This window comes from Acinonyx jubatus, chromosome C1 (assembly GCF_027475565.1).
Source record: "Acinonyx jubatus isolate Ajub_Pintada_27869175 chromosome C1, VMU_Ajub_asm_v1.0, whole genome shotgun sequence".
Classification (NCBI taxonomy): Eukaryota; Metazoa; Chordata; class Mammalia; order Carnivora; family Felidae; genus Acinonyx; species Acinonyx jubatus.
In genome coordinates this window covers 188,401,640-188,413,508 of record NC_069381.1, presented here as the reverse complement: position 1 = coordinate 188,413,508, position 11,869 = coordinate 188,401,640, and positions in this window count along the sequence as shown.

The following is an 11,869-nucleotide window of genomic DNA, read 5'->3' as shown; positions in this document are numbered from 1 at the left end:
ACTGAAATGGAGGTGTGAGAGTTCGCCTCTCACGTGCTTCCAAGGCTAAGATTTTCTGGTTTTAGTGAAAAATGGTAGCATTTTCTATTTTCAGTGAAACACACAGAGATTAAAAGTAATGTGACTTAGGGGCACCTGGGTGGCTCAGTCAGTTAAGCATCCAACTCTTGATTTTGGCTCAGGTCATGATCCCGGGGTTGTGAGATCAAGCCCTGTGTCAGGCTCCACGTTGAGCTTGGAGCTTGCTTAAGATTCTCTCCCCTCCCCCCACTCGCACACACACTCTCTCTCTAAAAGAAGAAGAAGAAGAAGAAGAAGAAGAAGAAGAAGAGGAAGAGGAAGAAGAAGAAGAAGAAGAAGAAGAGGAAGAAGAGGAAGAAGAAGAGGAAGAAGAGGAAGAAGAAGAGGAAGAGGAAGAAGAGGAAGAGGAAGAGGAAGAGGAAGAAGAAGAAGAAGAAGAAGAAGAGGAAGAAGAGGAAGAAGAAGAGGAAGAAGAGGAAGAAGAAGAGGAAGAGGAAGAAGAGGAAGAGGAAGAGGAAGAGGAAGAAGAAGAAGAAGAAGAAGAAGAAGAAGAAGAAGAAGGACTTAAACATTTCCCCAAAGTGGGGGAGGGGGCAACATATATTAACCATAAGCCAACAGTGTGAGGTTGGTCTTTGCCCTCGAAGACCTTGCTCCCTTCCTGAACCTTACCCATGGACTTAGAGAGGGGTACTTGGCAATGAAAGGTGAATGCACCCTGTCATTCCAGGCTCTGGGAGTGACCACACCCACCTGGGGTGCCAGGCAGCTGTGATAACCCAGCTAAACAATGTATACAAAGTGGAAAGCTGATTAGCTGCTCAGTGCAGAAGTGGTCCCTTACCAATGTCCCAGTCGGCAGGCCAATGACAAACACTTGTGCCTCATCCCTTTGGTGCCTCACTCCACTCCGGGACAGAGAAATCTGGAGGGGGTGAGCTGACCACATAGAGTGTCACAACAAGAATCTATTTTCTTCTCCCTCCGTTGGTGCCTGTTCTCTGTAACCTGACGATTTTACAGCAGCTGCATGAGAACCTTACAAATTTCAAATTTGCCAGTAAGCAGAATAAATATATAAATAAATAAAAAGTCCATCATCAGCTCCTGGCCTCCTGACCCAATCTTAAAATGTGTTGCAAATACGCTGACACTGGGGTTGCCGTATTTAATAGCAAACAGCATCAGACTCCGGCTCGTACCTGGCCGGGTTGGGCCGGCCTCCACTTTAACAGGCTTCAGGACCTTCCTCAGGCTGTGGACCCAACATCACATTCCGAATGATAAATCCAGGAGTGAGGGGTCAGAGTAGGAGGAGAAGGGATCTATCTTCTTCTAAGTCCTTCCTTTCAACTTAAGCACTAATAATGACAATGGCCCTAATTATATCTTAAAGCCCCTCTCCCCTCTCAAGGATCTCAAACCTGACAGATGCCCTTATCTCATTAATCTTTACCTATGGCTGATGAGCATTATTTTTAATTTAAAAAGGCAGCCCGGAGGGGAGATCACTTATCCAAGACCAAAGACAAGATAGAAAAGTGGCTTTAAATCCTGGCTGCATGTTAGAATCTCCTGGGGGAGCTTAAAAAAAGTACAGGAATATTACCCAGACCGGTTGTTCCAAACATATTTAAAAGTTTTCCAATAACTGAATGGAGTATAAGTTTTAAAGTTTAAATTAAGCCGGAATCCCTGGGATTGGGGTCTGATCATCCACATCTTTTAACAACTCTCCAAGGTAATTCTGTTCGCAGCTTCAGTGGCAACCAGTGTTGAGAGCCACTAATACATATCCTTGCCAATAGGCTGAGCAACCAGCCCTCCCTGAACTTGGCAGCGTGTTATCACAACAAAATGGAGGTAATCGTCTATTGATCTGAACTTAGGTGTCCTAGATGCCTTATCATCCAAGGTTTTCCTCTCCAATATTTACTGATTCTTTATGCCAGGTACCCTGTACCTATTAGCCCACGTTGGTCTTCATAGCAAACCCACGAGGTGGACGTAATTCATCGAACGCCACGTGTGGAAAAAAGAAAATGTGAGGCTGGGGAGGTTGACTTGCTAAAGGTAAAGGGTTGGGGGAGATGTGGAATTTCAACCCAGGTCAGAGTCCACTGAAGCAAAACTGTAAACGTGTACTGTTGCCTCTTTCGTGTTCATGGAACTGTCTCTGAGCCTCTTTTCTGATAGGGATTGGAAAGAGCACATTTGTCGAATCAAGTGCCACATAAATGGATGTAAGACACCATCAATCTGCTCTAGGAAAGAAAGCACACCTGACATGATGGCTGCAGCTGGGGTCTCTACCTGTTGAGTCTGTGGTTGTCTGTAGGATTCTAGGGTCTGTCTGGTTTGTGCAGGAGCCAGACTGCTGAGTGAAATGGAGATACAATTGGAACCACGACATTTGCGTCCTTTAGGCCAGTGCTTTCCACGGTGTCAATGATGTCAGCCACGTATGTAATTTAAAAATGTTGAATAGTCACATCAAAGAAGGAAAAAGAAGCAGCAAGATTAAATTTAGCAACGTACTTTATTTAACTCAATCTATTAACAGTATTTTAATATGTAATAAACAAAATAGTACTGAGATATTTTACAGTCTTTTTTGGGTGCTAAGTGTATTTTATACTTCTAGCACCTTCCAATTCTGACGTCAAGGTTTCATCAGAAATAATCTATATTTAGGTACCGTAAAATGTACAACTGAAAAAGTAGAACTCATCTATTCAAGTTGTGCCAAACATATTTAAACGTTTCCCAACACATGATTTCCGTGTGTTTTAAAATTTTAGTAATTAAAATTAAATAAGATAAAAAATTCAGTCTCTCAGTTTCACTAAGAACATTTTAAGTCCTCAGTAACCCCAAGCGGTTAGGGAGGGGAATTAATGCACCTGTGTTCAATAGTCCTCAACTATGGACTATCGTCCACAGTTCAACACTGTGAATCCTGTGTTCAGTAGTCCTCAAAATGTTTGGGTATCCCCTCTTCTCTAAACTGACCAAGTGGCAGTAGATCCTTTTGAAGAATGGGTGGGATCAGAAGTGTGTGTACTTGCTGTGGTGTCATAAGGTCTTTTTTCTTAGAGACCTGGCCTCTTCTTTAGTCAGTGGGCGAGAGATGATGATATTAAAATAACCACCCCAGTCTCCTAATCATCTAATGTGTGATTTCTTTAGTTGGGAAAGGTTGAGTGGTACCCTTGTTGGCTGCCCCATCTGTTTTGCTCCCAGATATTTCATGTTTTTTTTTTTTTTTTTTAAATTTTGAGAGACAGAGACGAGAGAGAAAGAGAGAGAGAGAGAGAATGAGAACGGCAAGCAGGGCCCATGCTCAGCACAGAGCCTGTGCTGAGGGGCTCGATCTCCCGACCCTGGGATCATGACCTGAGCTGAAACCAAGAGTCAGACATTCAGCTGACTGAGCCACCCAGACGCCCCAATGCTTCCTGTTTTATGAACCAGCAGGAGAAACTCTTTGCAGGGCAACCCCTCTCTCCACCTCTCTGCAAACTTGCTGCTCATTAGGACAAGTGAACCCATCCACCCAGCTCCAAATAGTTATGCACTGCCAACTTGCCTCTCCTGTTTTGGAGTCCTTTCATCCCCGGATTCTCAGTGCGTCTTCTTCCTACTGTCGGCCTGGGCCTAGAGAGGAGAGCTACCGCTGAATTTCTTAGTGGTCCTGGTGCCCCTCTCACTAGCACATTCTTTTGAGTCTTCTCATGGACTGTAATCATGTTGTAGATTTTCTGGCCTTTCTTAGTATGTCCATTCTAAAATTTTTTTTTTCAACGTTTATTTATTTTTGGGACAGAGAGAGACAGAGCATGAACGGGGGAGGAGCAGAGAGAGAGGGGGACACAGAATCGGAAGCAGGCTCCAGGCTCTGAGCCATCAGCCCAGAGCCTGACGCGGGGCTCGAACTCACGGACCGCGAGATCGTGACCTGGCTGAAGTCGGACGCTTAACCGACTGCGCCACCCAGGCGCCCCAAGTATGTCCATTCTAACATCTCCACTTTCCCGAGATTTTACTCCCTTCTTCCACTCTCAGCTTTGGCAGTTCTGGCATTTTAACCTCACTTAATGTGAGCGTTGCTTTTTGTCTTCTTCTAGCAGCCATCTTGCTGTGAGCTTACACCATCTTCCAGGGTTCTTGCCAACGTGTTAAATCTTTTATCCTGGGAAAGGGATCTCAAATTGACAAACTCTTACTTATCCAATCTTATATGCCAACCTTCTTGATTAAGCACCTCCAGAATACAGTTCCATGTACGCTCTCCCAGCTCTTGCTGGTGTGTGCTAGGTAGGCCTTGGAGCTCCTTAGAAGTATAGTTCCCTTTTGGCGCCTGGGTGACTCAGTCGGTTAAGCTTCTGACTTCGGCTCAGGTCATGATCTCATGGTTCATGAGTTCGGGCCCCACATCGGGCTCTGTGCTGACAGCTTGGAGCCCGGAGTCTGCTTCGGATTCTGTGTTTCCCTCTCTCTCTGCCCCTCCCTTGCTTGTGTTCTCTCTCTCTCAAAAATAAAAATAAAAACATTAAAATGTATAGTTCCCTTTTCCCCCTTAGCAGGTGCAGCATGTCCCCAGCTGAGTGATGTTGTGGCTTAGCTAAACCTAGTTCTAAGATTAGCGATCAGGAAGGGAGGTGGAGGCAGATCTTAAGTGGGGCGTTTGTGGCCTTGCGGGGGTGAAGACTCTCGTCATCTCCAGTCAGCGGTGAGGCCGCTTCTGCAGGTGCAGAAAGTTCAGGGAATCTGTGGATTCAAAATTTGTGGTGGGGTACAGGGGAGAGGAAATAACTTAGCCGTTCCCATCTCTTGTGTCAGAGTTTGTTTTTTTTTAAACGTTTATTTATTTTTGAGACAGAGAGAGACAGAGCATGAATGGGGGAGGGTCAGAGAGAGAGGGAGACACAGAATCTGAAGCAGGCTCCAGGCTCTGAGCTGTCAGCACAGGGCCCGACGCGGGGCTCGAACTCACAGACCGCGAGATCATGACCTGAGCCGAAGTCGGACGCTTAACCGACTTAGCCACCTAGGCGCCCCAGAGTTTTGTTTTATCCTAACCATAGCCCTGACCTCGACAGAACAGATCTTCCTTGGTTGGGAGTTCACACGTGGGGCTCAGCTCTTCTGACCACCACGTTCTGGTCCTGGCCTTTGGCTTTCTTTCTCTGCCATTGCCCTGCGTGAGATGAGATCCTCTATATATGTTCTCAAAGAGACACCTAGCTTTCAGTTGGGACTAATCCTCCCAGCTTTTTCTTATATTTTTTCAGAATATCAATGAAGCCTAATGATAGCCAACATTGGTCTAATAATCACAATTGCCACCATATTTCTCAAACACCTGATTCCATGCAACGGCTAATGCATCCACTCCCACCGGTATTCACCTCAGTACATCCACAGTGGCTGTTTTTACAACCGACTTACTGCTCTGTTGTGCCAGGTGTTAGCAGTGCTTGGAATTCTACCAGTGAGTGACAGGGTCTCTTTGCCAGCCAGACGGGAAATGATGTGCCACCCAAACCCCTGTCTATTTCCCTGCTTTCTCTTAAAACTTGGATAACTAATTGCAGCAGGTTGGGTTTCCTGGAAGAGAGACTCTGAGGCAGAGCTTAACTCGGAGGACGTTTATTAAGGAAGGCCCTTGGGAGGGGCGTGGCACTAAGACGTGGATGCAGGGAGAAATCAAGCTTCCAAGCAGGTCTAAGGACAGTCTCAGCTGAACTCTTGGCCATCTGTGTAGCTAAATGGCTCTTCAGACTTATCTGGAACTGGTACCAGATGGCTGGGCGTCTATACTCATGCGTTGTCTGACCATTTGATAAGGGCTATCAGAAGCCGCAGGTGCGTGGACCTGTCTGCAACGGCACTCAGTGCTGAGGCAACCAGTCCATCATTGATGGAGGATCTGGGGGGTAAGCCTATGCCCACCATGATGTCCAATCCAGAGAATCTTTTTCTTTATTGAGGTATAATTGGCACATAACATTATATTAGTTTCAGGTGTACAAAATAACGATTCCATATTTTTTAAGTGATCCCCACAGTAAGTCTAGTTAATATCTGTCACTGTACATAGTTACAGGGGTTTTTTTTTTTCTTGTGGTAAGAACAAAGATTCTTAAACTTGTGAAAATGAAGAGAGATTGTGTTTCTTTTTCATGCACTTCTATGGAGTCAGTGGCTTCTAGAATTAGAATTGATTGTGTGTTTCCCAGTTTACCACTAAACTGTGTATTCTTTGAAGGGAGGAACTTTGTCTTCTGTATTGTGTACGCTGGGTCCTGAGTAAATGGCAAAAGGCCTAGGTTTAGACACATAGCGTGTATTTGAGACTTGCTTGTTGTTGAATGTCGACTGAGGTTTTATGACTAATCACCTTGGATGGGCTGATAGGCTTTTGGGAGTGAAGTTGTTAGTCATTAGAGTTCAAGTCTATAGCTGAAATGCTCTTTCTCATTGACAACATTGGTGAATTAATTCAGCAAATGTTAATGAGCATTTGCTAAGTGCCAGGCATGATTCTAGGTGTTGTGAGAGACATGATGATGAACGTGACATCATTCCTGCCCTCAATGGGGTGACCATTTTGGGGCACCTGGGTGGCTTAGTTGGTTAAGCGTCTGACTCTTGATATCAACTTGAGTCATGATTTCACAGTTTGTGGGATTGAGCCCCATGTCCAACTCTGCGCTGAGTGTGGAGCCTGCTTGGGATTCTCTCTCTCTCCCTCTCTCTCTGCCCTTCCCTCCCCCCACCCCCTCAAAATAAAATAAATAAAGTAAAAAATGGAGTGATGACTTTGAGGACCAGGGCAAGGGGTTTGGAGATGTAGGAGGTCATACTTTCAGATTCATCAGTAGGTTTTGATTTTTTTATTGGGCATCTCTGGGCTGGTTCTTATAATTCTAACGGAGTGAATTCAGGCCAGGTAGGTTTGATAGACTAGACAAGGAGAATTTGTGCCATTCAAGCCTGCATAATAATGCCTTTGATGGTATTAAGTAGCAGTACACTGAGGTATAATGTAGGGTTGTGTATATTGGTTTATACCTGCACTGTCCAGTATGGTCGCCATTAGCCACATGCAGCTATGTAAATACCAAATTAAAATGAAAGAAAATGAAAATTTAGTTCATCAGTTGCACTAGTCACATTTCATGTACATAATAGTGATATGTGACCAATGACTACTCTATTGGGTAGAACAAGTTTTAGAATATTTCCATTCCTACAGAAAACTCAACTGGATGGCAATGGTTAAGGCTGTCAGTGACTCATAGAACATTAGAGTAGGAAATACCCTTCTTATTTGTTAGATTGGGACACTGGGACCTGTAAAGCTACTAGGATTGGGATCACCTGAGTCTGAGTTCAATGATTCTTTGTTTACAGATTTCTTATATTCATAGGCTTGTGGGAATCTCTTTAACAGCCCACAATACCTAATATGATACAAATTATCTATCTATCTATCTATCCATCCATCCATCCATCCATCCATCTGTCCATTTCTCCTCCTAACCTCCAATATACTCTACTTCTTTTTCTGCCTGTACTGGTTTCTGGATCTATACCAATTAATAAGACACAACTCCTGCTGAGACTTAAGTCTCATAAGTCTGCTTATGACTTAACAGAGGAGATGGGAACATGATGATACAACACGATTAGTGCTACAGTTGAGTAGGAGCAAAGTACATAAAGCCAAGAGGAGGTAGGATGAAATCTGCCAGAGAGCTTGGGATAAGCATTACAGAGGAGGTGACATTTAAATTGGGTCCTGAAGGATAACAAGAATTTTTCAGGTAAGAAGGAAGAGAAGGTGTTCTAGACAGAGGAAACAGTATGTGCCAAGGTATGAAGCCATGAAGTGCACTGACTTTAGGAGTGGTGAGTAGTCTGTTGTGGATCCAGTGTGGCTTTGGGAACCATGGTAGGAGACAAGGCTAGAAGAGTAGGCTGGGCCCATCTGTGTAAGAACTTGTGAGCCAGGTTGAGAGGCATAGGCTTTATCTAGCAGACAGTGGGGTCCTTTGGAATTGAGTAAGGAGGGGAAGGGTGTGATTGGATCTGTGTTTTTAAAAGATCAATCCATGGGGGCATGGAGAACAGATTAGGGATACAGTTGGTCCAATTCCCTGCATTTGTCCAGGATGGAGTAAAGCTCCTGAACCTAGCACAATAATGATATTGCTCCTCTCTTGGAGTTAAAAGTTAATGTCCCTCCAATTACGAATTTTCAACATTTCCATTCTATTTGGGCTCCTTTTCTTCCTGACTCCCTTACTCACCAGCCTCCCACTAAACCACATTTTTCTAGCATCAGATCACACAGAGGGGTGGAAGGTGTAGGGGAGAGGCCAGGAAGTGGCCACCACTGCCTGAATGACTTGGAGCTTCTGCAACCCTAATGCCTTTGCGTCCCTGGTGTCCTTCATGAGCCTTGTTGAGAAATGCTGCGCCTGTGGTTGCATCTTCCTGATGGGTTCGAGAATGATGGAGAGTCATCCTGACAGCTGGCTGCAAAAGAGTTGAGGTCATGCACAGAGAGGAATGGAGCCCTCCCTTGATTTTCTCCAAGAACACTTAAGGCAGGGAGCCAAGAAGGACTTAAAGAGACCACTCACCTAGTGGGAAAAGATTAGGCCGAGTCCCCATCCCCTTCTCCTGAGGAGAGAATGCTTTGTTGGGCTAACAGTTATGTTGGACTAAGAGCTATGACAATATGCAATTAATAGTGAGTTTCTTTGTAACAGATGATAGTCAAAACATCTTGAAGCCCATTCAGAGAGACAACTTTGAAGGGAGCGTCGGCTGTCCACACACACATCGAACACTGTCATTAAGCCCTCCTGGGATGACAGCAGCTATAGTTCATTATCCTGGGTGGTGGCTGTGGGGGGACACTATTCCTTAAATTTTCTTTGGGAAAAATATGTCTTTTAAAAGTTAATTTGCCACACAACACGGGAAAATAAATGGAAGGGGATGTGGTCTGGTGATTCATGGAGGAGCCCAAGGGAGGAGGGGTGGGGCTCGATTTCTGACAGCTGAGTGATTTATTGAAAAAGAACCCTCCTTCCCCCATTGGATACTCCCAGCGGCCAGAGGAGTAGGTGAATTTCTCAGTAGTAGCTTATGTAAATAAAATTAAGTAATGTCAGGGGCGCCTGGGTGGCTCAGTCGGTTAAGCGTCTGACTTTGGCTCAGGTCATGATCTCATGGTTCACTAGTTTGAGCCCCATGTCGGGCTCTGTGCTGACAGCTCGGAGCCTGGAGCCCGCTTCAGATTCTGTGTCTCCCTCTCTCTTTGCCCTCCCTTGCTCACACTCTGTCTCTCTCTCTTTCAAATATAAATAAAACCATTAAAAAAATTAAGTCGTATCTTTACCTGTGGGTGGAAAATGCCCAAACACATCTTTTAAAAAAAAAAATTTTTTTTTTTTAATGTTTTATTTATTTTTGAGACAGAGAGAGACAGAGCATGAACAGGGAGGGGCAGAGAGAGAGAGGGAGGCACAGAATCCGAAACAGGCTCCAGGCTCTGAGCTGTCAACACGGACCCTGATGCGGGGCTTGAACTCACAGACCACGAGATCATGACCTGAGCTGAAGTCGGATGCTCAACCGACTGAGCCACCCAGGCGCCCCCAAACACATCTTTTTAAAACTTTGTTTATTTTTATGAATAAAAACCAGCTGGTCTCTTCATTTTGATCAGTGTCAAACACCGTGGCTGCTGATCCAACATCTATTCTGTCCTTCCTCCTTACTAAGGAAACTTATTTTGTTTAGGGCAACCATGTGCCTAGTTAAAAATCTCCCCCTTGCTGACACAGACCCCGTCACTCCAGGCGATGGCTAAGTGACTCAGCTTTGGCCAGTGAACTATAAGGGTAGCTTATTGGGTGGGCTTCTAGAACTGTCAGATGTTGAGGTTTTGGTTTTTGTTTTTCCTGATAAAAGGGATGGACTTAGCTGGCCCATGCCTTTTCCTCCTAATCTTTTCTCTTTTCTCCTCTTTATGCCTGAAAACAGAGGAGATGTCCAGGGTGAGGTAGTCAAGTGGTAGCATGTGTTAATTGCTGGGCATATCGGGGTGAACAAGAGGGCTCCACTGAACATACAAACATGTAGATGCATGGTCGCAATCCAATATCCCAAGCCCTATAATAGGAAGTCGGAGGGATGTAAAATATGAAGCTCAAACCATGAAGAAAACAAGTTTATATGAAACCCCTCAAATTATAAAGTTGATGACTAGGGCTGGAACATTCCTCGTGTTCATCTAAGTCCCGGGAATGAGGAACGTAGAAACATCTGGCCAGCCAGTCGCTGTAACTGAGAAGAAGCATTCGGAGTGAAAAGGTCCAAGCGTCGGGTAGCTGAATTGGCTTCTCTGAATTCCTAATCGCCGTTCCTACGTGTGTCAGACCAGTGCTGAGCCCCACTTGGACGCGATTCTAGGAAGCATGTGAGACTTGGCCCTCAGGAAATGTCTCTTTTGAGGATGATTGAACTGCCTTACTAACTTAGGAAAATGAGTGGATTTGACAGCTCAAATTGGTGGAAGAAACACTTGGACCAGCCTCAGGCACTGCTTGGGCACTTGCCAGCTGAAGCGGGCATGACTAATCACGAAGCTCATTTGGTGGCATAAAAGGGACAGTTCCATCAGGGTCAAGTGAGGAGCCTGGGGAATATTCCCAGGCATGTGCTTCCCAGAATCAAAGGCAAAGTGATTTTTAATTTTTTTAAAGCAACGACAGGGTAGGCTGCATGATCATTTCTACCATTGTTTATTTCTTTTTTTCCTCCCATTCTTTATATGCTCAGAGGAGTTGGCGAAATATATATATCACCATCAGCATGGCAGTGGGGCCAGGTCAGAAGAGATGTGGGGTGTGGCGTGGATGGGGCCTTCTCTGTATTCACTCACTGAATGCCATCTCTGCATTGTCTTTGGGCTTCTTACGCAAAGGCTCATGTTATGTGTGTAATTCCCAGAGCACACGCTGCTGTGTGCTGTGCTTCCAGAACAACGTGCACACTGCCTAGTGAACAGCTGGAAACCAAGACAGAAACACTGTACAGGCAAGTGGCTCGGACGCTATGTCTAAGGGGTGTTCTGTGAAACACCAATCCTGCAAGGTGGTACGTGAGACTGAAACACCTTTTCGTGATCAAGTAGACTTGAGGAAATGCTTCCTCTTCTGTTTTTGTTTTGGTGATCCGCCTAGAACATGTATGTTTTAGTGACTTTGAGAAGTTTTGTAAGAATAAAACCTATTTAGGGGGTGCCTGGGTGGCTCAGTCGGTTAAGTGACCAACTTCGGCTCAGGTCATGATCTCACAGTTTGTGAGTTTAAGCCCTGAATCAGGCTCTGTGCTATTAGCGTGGAGCCTGTTTCGGATCCTCTGTCCTCTTCTCTTTCTGCCCCTTCTTCACTCATGGGCATGCTCTCTCTCTCTCAAAAAAAAAAAAAAAAAATAAATAAATAAATTTAAAAAGAATAAAACCTATTTAATTTTAATTTATCAGCATTTTTCTTTTTCTTTCTTCCTTCCTTTCTTTCTTTCTCTTTCTTTCTTCTTTTCTTTCTTTCTTTCTTTCTTTCTTTCTTTCTTTCTTTCTTTCTTTCTTCTTTTTCTTTCTTTCAAATCATGCAGTTTCCCTGCTCTCTGCTCACCCCTAAGGAACACCTGTCCTTGGAACAAACTTTGTCCTTTGTCCTCAGATACGTAAGTAATAAAATAAAAACAGTAAGACAAGATATGAATAAATAGCAAAGGCTTGTAACCATCTGCAAGTCAAGAAAAC